Genomic DNA, 9,156 nt, shown 5'->3' with positions numbered 1-9,156 from the left:
TTATATCCATCCTCTTCAAAAGCATCGTCACACCAGTACTGTCAGTACTTTAATTTTTCATTATCACAACCGATATCTTAACATACGAAAGTTCCATTTAGTAAATATGTGGACGGTTTGACGATTCTGATATGTAAATGTCACGACACTGATACCAAGCATTTCGTAAGGGACTGATATGTAAAAAAATTCATGAATCTGTAGCTTTTGTCAAGATAATGATACATGACCTTAATCAGGAAACTGACACTAGCCTTTTTCCAAATATACTGATAATTCTTATCATGAACCGTCTGTCGTTATACTTAAATATAGCATTGCTCATGGTGCTGGTATACATGGTACTTATATGAAATCTGTGTCACGATACTGATACGTTATATTTGTAGCATTTTGCCATGACGATTTTTATAGTATGTGTTATGTATCATGAGTTTTGCTGGGCCAAGTGTGAGGTTGAGCGCTCTAAAACCGGTTTAAGATCCCAGTGCTTTGAATTTACCGTTCCAAGGCGGTAACCCCAGCTTTAGTATAATATGTGTGTATGTTGTTTCGCATTGTGCCGTACCGTTATGGCAATTGGTCACTTGTCATAAATAAAGGACAACGAAATTGCGTATACTAAGAATGCAATACTTCTGGAGCAGCTGAAGTTTCACTTCTTTATACATATATTTATGTTTTGTCACTATACTGATATCTAGGGATTGTAACGATACCGATATGTATAGAGCCTTCCTCGTGAGACTGCAATGTGTGAGTAAATATATTGACATGCAGTCTTTAAAGCGATTGGTACTTATAACCCGTGCCACACACCTGATATATGTTTAAAATGTAGGAAGAAGGTAAAAGGCATCCAGAAAACATCAGGAGAGGACAATGATTTGCAATGTGGTTTGTATATCAGTGATCCCAAAATTCAGTGTTCAATGATTATCAATAACACGTTTTTTTTATCATTTGTATTTTTTACATATCAAACGATTATACTGCATAAACTATATTAGGTGATACACAGTCGTTTTCCTCCACGTTGTGTTTAACAAAACACAAACAATAGATACAAATGATTATAAATAGTCATCACCGCTTTGGAACGTTCAGTGCAAAGTGTTATGTTTCATCATAATATATCCATATTCCTCTTATATCATATGTGAGTCTGCGATTTTAGAAACACATAATATATAAAAGTGAAACAGAACTAAAGAGATAATGTCTCTTATGGAAAGAATATTACAAATGTGGAAGATATTGCTTTTTTATAAACCATGTTATTTAAACTACCTGTAACCAAAGATTATTTAAATAATCAGAACTTCTTAAAACTGATTATTATATTATAAAAATGCACAATTTAAAATAATACATACAATATATGAAAAAAAAAAAGTTTGTGTATCGGAACCAACATTAAGCAACAATACTAAATACTAGTATTTAAGACCAACGGCACCTTTCATTGGTCTAACTTTTAATAATTTCTATAAGGAAATAACAAATAAAGTACAAGTGTATAGGTGATATTAAATTCTATAGCCTCTTACTTTAGGCTTTAATCATTAATATTTCAGCTGGTATTAAATAACAATACTTAGAGAGATTTCAGACCGAGCAAGACAATTTTAAATATATATACTTAATATATATAAAATACTGCCATGCTAGCTTTTCCGATCACCCAAATCGCAAATATCGATTGAATCTTAAAGCAGGCGAGTAAGTTATACATGTAAAAGAAATGGCGATTGTAAAACCAAATCAAGTTTTCTATATAAATTCGGTACGTATTTCTTTGTGTAATCGCAATACACGCAATTGGCGAGTAAATGGTGAAAACAATAACCTTGTACAATTTTACTCGGAAGCAATTTTAATCCAGTACATGGGTGGATATTACACCTTTTTTTTGCAGCAATGTGATGAAAATGTGTTGCTATTTGACGCTACAAGTCCCTTTTGTACGCATTTACACGGTTTTTCACTCAATATGCATGTGTGCCGTGTAAAACACGTGGTTCAATAAGAATGCGAAACTTTGCTTTCGTCTGTCAAGTTCCACGCATGAAACGCTTGCGTGTTGCAAAGACCATGTGTTGTAACTAACGGGACGCGCAAAACACTACATGTTATACTTCATAATGATTATTTTTAATTGGAATTAATGCATTCAATTGAATAGGACTGACCTATTGAACAAAACATTTGTCAAATTACGATTAATACATTTCAGTAGATTGTGTTGTAAGAGCCAAACAGCACCAGGCTGCTTTGTTTGACAAGTACTTTGGTACAAAAATACTGGTGAGGCGGGGGCGGGCTTGTAGAGGAATTATCTGATACTGTCTAAACATTAAAATACTTTAAAATTAAATAAAAATAAATTTAATGAAGCACTTAATTTAATTCCAGGTGAAAAATATTTAATTTTTATTTAATTGTGGTTTGCCTGAAAATTTACTTCAATGCTCATTTAAACCAGTACATGTATGATAATAATTATTTTGTACACTCGTTGAAAGTCACACACACAAAGAGACAGGTACGCTCATATATAGAGCTCATAATCCTATGATGTGGGTCGTAATCATAACGCGAAATTTTACTTATTACTACTTACTTTTCCTTAGCGATACCCTCAATAATTTACTGTTTCTCTACTGAATATCGTCTTTATTACATCATTTAAATTGAAACTCAATTTAAATGAAGTAGTTCAGAAGAGAAACTATGAACAATGTATGCCATGGCACAGTTTTTATTTTAATGAACAATTCATATACGCCTTCATCATAAACTGTTACGTTAATTATGTTTCTAAATCAAGTGTCATTTTAAAGTTAACATAAAAATAATAAAGGCTGAATTAAAATTGATGAATTTATTTTAAACTGTCATAGGATGTTGTTTATGTTTCCTTAACTGATTTACTCCATTATAATATCAAAAACGGAAAACAAATATATTGACTTTGCCTTCACTTATTACGGATAAAAAATATAAACAAAATAATAAACACAAAGGAGAACGTGTTTCCGTTGTGGATTAAGAGCGTTTACTGGTATGCAATTGACACCACATGCCGGCCATGTGTAGATAATATTATCACCATAAGATGCGTCATCTTTCTCAATCTTACTAAACTGAAATATCGGTTGCTGAATCGATGGGAACTCGCGATGACAGGAATCTTTGTTAATTGATTTATCTTTTGTGTGTGCCATAGCACATATCACGTATAATTTATTAACATTTAAAAACACGCACGTTTTCTTTACTAAATTCTCAATGTTAATATTAACAATTATTTGTTCAGTTTACAAATGACGTGTTATAAAGGCTATACACAACTCTGTTGTATGCTGCATAATATTATATTTGTTTTATGCAGGACACCGATACAAATTAATTATTAATTAACTATTGCCTTTTGTCATTTTGATACCCCGTTTGAATCACCCTATGGGTTGGTTGGTTGGTAGGTCGGTCGGTCGGTCGGTCGATTTGTTTGTAACGCTGCAATGTGTACATGTGTATTTTGTGTTGCGAAATTGTCTTGTAGTTTTACGTTTTCACAAGGGTAGCGCTTTTATTTACAGAGCTATGTGGCGTTGAATTTGTAAAATTTGTATATTTGTAACATTTTTCATCTGTAATTTGTTTCATGAACTTATCTCTTAGTTTGTTGTGATTCAACAAGAAACTTTGCAGACGGAAGAATAAGCTTGAACACTCCAGCTAAAAGCAAGTAAACTATAAATTCATATGTGCCCTATTGTTTATAAAATCCAATTAATTGAAACCAATATCGTATTTTATTTTTAGATGTGGCAACCGTGTATTGGAACTTAAAAAACATCTAAGAAAAACCTATATAAATATTATTTAATATAGATATTTAACATTAATCAATGAGATCATTCCATTCGCTTGCATATTACAATTATGAATACAATCACTGTGAAGTCTTTATAAATTACCCTTTTCCCTAACTAATATGACCTTAACGAACTGTTTGAACTATGAACTGTTAAACATTTAGCAGTGGGATATTTCCGATTTGTTTTTACAAAACGAGTTAAACTACATCTTTTCACTCTCTTACACTGCGTTCATTACATTCACCTCTGTCGTGGGCTCACGGACTATTTTCCAACGCACGTGACTTTTAGTTACATGATCATAGTCGCATATTCAAAATGGCCGCGAAAATCGGCTTTGCTTTAACTGCTAGTATTTGAAGTTTACAACTGGGCGCCTGCTATTAAACTTTATTTCATGCACATATATTTAGTTAAATTAACATATTGCAATATTTACAATGACACAAAGCTGTATATCTTTTAAAGAAAATAATATAAAATTATCAAGAAGCAGCAGTAATAAGTTGCTTTTTGACAAGATTTTTAGTGAATGAGAAATATTGAATATACAGTTGACCAAAGTAAACAGTCTGTTTATGTTTTACCAATGAAATGCCAGTTTGGTGTACATAGACCCTGAAAATGTTTACTCAATTAAACTAATTCTATGGTAAATTACAAATCTTAAAATAAATTCCAGGCTAACCCCAGTATAGTTGTTTTGTTACTGTTGTTTTAACAAAATGCATTATATTGTTCAATGCTTTTCCTGAAAGGTGACAACTGGAAGCATATATCATACACTTACAAGTTCATTCAACAATATTAATAATATTAAAAAATATATAAGATAAATAGGACAATCTGTCAACAAACTGAGAACAGAATAAAAACTGCACAGAACCAAGCTGCTATAACATTAACTTAATTCTTTAAACGATCTTAAAATAAATACTAAATCACAAAACGTGTAATACACATGCCTTTCCCCAAGCTCTTTAAGCACCAGGACACCCCTGTGCCTAAGTCTTTAATTTATTACATTTTCTCACCAATTTGTGTTGCTGTTATTCTTCAATATAATGAAAGACATAAAAATAAAAAGATTTAACAGCTTTTTAAAGGCTGATTAATTTAAATATATTTGTTCAATAATAGCACTTTCTTAAGTACAGTAACATTTGATTAAGTGCCAAAAATAAAACAAATTCAAAGGGGTAACCAAGTACACGGTGAATCACACATACCGGTATTGTCCCTTGTGCCTTAACAAATTTCTGGAGAAAGACCTGAATTGCTGATACAGTAGTGCATGTCCTTGTTTTGTTCAATGTCAATATCATTTATTCAGGATATTCAGAAGGTACAGCAATGCATCAAAGTACATTCATTTAAACATGATAACATATGACAGGATTTGTTTGATATTCTTCACAAGAGCAGAGGATGAGTTTAACAATAGAATACAATCAGAGAAAAATGGACAGTGAGGTGTAAATTCGAATCTCCTTACTTTTTTTCTTTCATACACATACTTTTCCATAATTTAAAGCTGATTAAAATAAAAAGGAAAACACAACTTGACTTCATTTTAATCAGTCATGTTTAGCTTAATTTATGTTTCAACATACAGTACCATACCAATAACTTATTTATTTAGTCTCTTTTCAATCTAAACAACACTAAATTTACATGTTCATGCAAGGACTTCAGTATAAAAATATTCTAGCATTACAATTTTATCTATAAGAATGCCATTCATGAATTCTATATGAATGGCTACATATCGCACTGATAAATGTAAAAATTGATTGCAGAAAAAAGTTTATTTATTTAAAACTAACTGTGACAATTTCCTAATTTAGATAATAAATGTTGTAAAGACTAATAATGCATGTTGGTATTTTTTTGCTTAAAAAAAACATTAATTTATATTGTTGATAATTTTTGAGCTCATTTAATAGCCATTATTCGGTCATATTCCCAATGGAAAAAACATATCTTTTCCCCCAATTCCAGTAAAAAAATCACAAAGGATATCTTAGTTTTAATTTTAAAAACTTAGAAAACTGATAGTATTTTCTCAATTTTGGTTGAATTAACGCTTGAATTCCCAATTGCATGAGTAAAAACAGCAGCATATTCACTTTTCTTATGTTTTTGTGTGTGGATATTTTCAAAAACTGAAGTTGTTTTTAATGGTGCATATACTGGTAATGGAAAGTTGATACTGATATTGACATTATCAACAGTATATTATTTTAGTTTAAAAGTTGTCATCAGACACTCACTCGTATTTATATGAAAATGACATTAAGATTTATAAATTAATACATTTTTTGAAACTAAATATGGTATATGTACATTATAATTTATGCCCTAAATGTTAATTCCGTATTTGTGTAATAATGTATTGACTTAAGGCATTTTTATATGCATATGCTTTATGTAACTATAACCGGTGGTTTTGTCAACCAGTCAGTGTGCTTGCGCATAAATTCCGGTTGTATACAATAACAATCAACGGGCATATCGATCTTAAGCTCTTTTTTCCCGTAGTGCTTGGTAGAGAAAGTACTGTTTTAAGCATATGCTTGAATATAGCACTAGAACGAAGCATCGCATGTGTGAATTGACATGTTTACGTTACTTAAAATTCAGAATCCCCAGCCTTGTACCTGATCAATGTGATCATAATACAATAAATCATTTACTGTGCTCCATGTCCGTAAATATGTTGAAATTATTTTCAAAATACATGTCTGTAAATCTCAGCGTCGCCATAATTATCTAAGTGCATAAACGTTTGCATTACTAACTGTAAGGGTGCAACTTTAGATCTAGTGTCATTTATGCTAAAATACGCCTTGTATCTTTGAACTTGTATCCCGCTTCTACAATGTCATAATATTGCCTGATGCAAGCATGAAAAATGCAATATATTTTAAAATATTCGGAAAATAATATAAAATTACATATATTTATTTGCATCTTTTATAACAGTAGCTTTGGCGGCTAAATTTGTCTGTTTTCAATTTTAAGCGAGAAAACTCAATACTGCTTCTTGACGAATTCTTAACAAGTGTTGCTGCCCTTGGGCTTATTCCTGGTTTTGCTTATTTTTCTCTGTACCATTCAGTCCTTATTCTTGTGTATTTAAAAATATGCCATATAATAAAACACATGTTTTGCAAATAATTACCGGATAATGCCTTCTTAAAATTAATATTTTACAAATGATGAACGCCTTTTTACCATATGTCTGCATACAAATTTATACAAGGGCTTTTACTTATACATGAAACTTGAAACTGAGGGGGGGGGGGGGGCGGGGGCCGGCGCTATATGAATCGTTAAACTAAATGCATACTATTTTCGTTGAAAATTGCAAATTTTGGAGCGCACGCTTGTTATAAAAACAACACTATATTTTAATAATGATTATGTTTAGAATTTTGCATTACGCTAATAAATTGTCAACATTTCCATTATGACACAATTTCATCAATATTTTGTCCTAAATATTTACACTGGCGTAATAAAAATGCTCATCTAAGACGCGTAGTTGTGACTTAGTTTTGAACGCACGTCACCAAGATTCGAACTTGTCCTAGATAACAGAAAGATAAACGGTCTGCCAAAGCTTAATTAAGATTGGGTAAAATAGTCTTTATATAGTTAACGCGCAAGAGTTGACGACACTCTGCGACGGACATAGGATGACTACAAAACCTCACCATGACCAATTCGTGCTCTTGTGGGCTAATAATAATAAAAAAGTTTCTTTTATGTACTATAACGATTACTATGAATGCAATAAAACACTTTCTGTGTAGTTTAATACTGAGTGTTTAACATTTATTCATGTCTACACAAACCTCACCTCAACTTGAATAAAATGATAAGATAATCTTTCACAAAGTTCTCCACATATTCACCGCAAGTAAATACTTGTGTAGTCAAATTGTTTACACTTGTGAGCGGAACAATAAACTTTGGACATTTGATAACACTATAAAATTTGCAAAACTGTAAGACAACCATAGATGCAAAATACCTTGACAAGTTCCGATATTAAAGACATCAACGCAATCACAAAAGCTTCAAATCAACCAGGCAAAAGTTCGGGTTATTACTATGAAACGTATATATCATGTATGATGTTTAAAAAAAAACGCACATGTAAATCGCAATTTTAGAAGAAACCGATGTTTGTACATTTGGGAAAAAGACAAGTCAACAATTATTTCAAATTGTTGACGGATTATTAATTTCGAGACAAAATCCATTCAAAATACATGTTAATCTGTAACTATATCTGACTGAAAGCGACCCTTGCATTTTATGCATTTCAATATCAGTACAATTTATGTTTTTCTATAAAACATTGAAACGAGAAATATTTTGTCGTGTCACTGTTCCAATTAATAAGCAAATGTACAATTATTTTTTTTAAAGTAACGTTCACTTGGTTGGGAGAGTGTTAATTTGGCAGTCTTGTAAATGATAAAGTGTTTTTATTAAACAATAGGCCCCGAAACCTTTACCATGTGTGTATTGTCGAAGTGTAACTTCACTTCCGTATTTAAACTAATATGATAATTGTTGAATTTGTTTATTTGAACATGTATAGGTTTGTCGCTCACAAAAAGAAAATGTGATCGGCATGAGTTTGATCAACACGTGTGACTTGATCGACTTATGCTTTTTGCACACTTTCTTTAAGAGCTTAACATTTAAGCCCAGTGCCATTAAGCTCTCCTTAGAGTATGAAATAGATGGAAGAGACAGGAAATTAATGTAACGGGGAAAATATTTTATAGACAGATTGTCATACGACGGGTTAGTATGTTGCTCCATTTCTTCTATATTATTTTACCATGCTGCGGTTCTACGCCAATGGTGATGTAATATCACACGTCGGTGTAACTGACAATGCTTATGGGCTGGTAGTGGACAAGAACACGTCGGTGTAACTGACAATGCCTTTGTGCTGGTAGTTGACTTGTACACGTCGGTGTAACTGACAATGCCTCTGGGCTGGTAGTGGACTAGTACACGTCGGTGTAACTGACAATGTCTCTGGGCTGGTAGTGGACTAGTACACGTCGGTGTAACGGACAATGCCTCTGGGCTGGTAGTGGACTAGGACACGTCGGTATAACTGACAATGACTCTGGGCTGGTAGTGGACTAGGACACGTCGGTGTAACTGACAATGCCTCTGGGCGGTTTTTGTAACATCAAACGTTTTTTTTAGTGGCAATGCCCCTGGTAATCAAAAAGCGCAT

The sequence above is a fragment of the Dreissena polymorpha genome, chromosome 6 (genome assembly GCF_020536995.1).
Source record: "Dreissena polymorpha isolate Duluth1 chromosome 6, UMN_Dpol_1.0, whole genome shotgun sequence".
NCBI lineage: Eukaryota > Metazoa > Mollusca > Bivalvia > Myida > Dreissenidae > Dreissena > Dreissena polymorpha.
Note: the sequence above shows the minus strand (reverse complement) of the source record.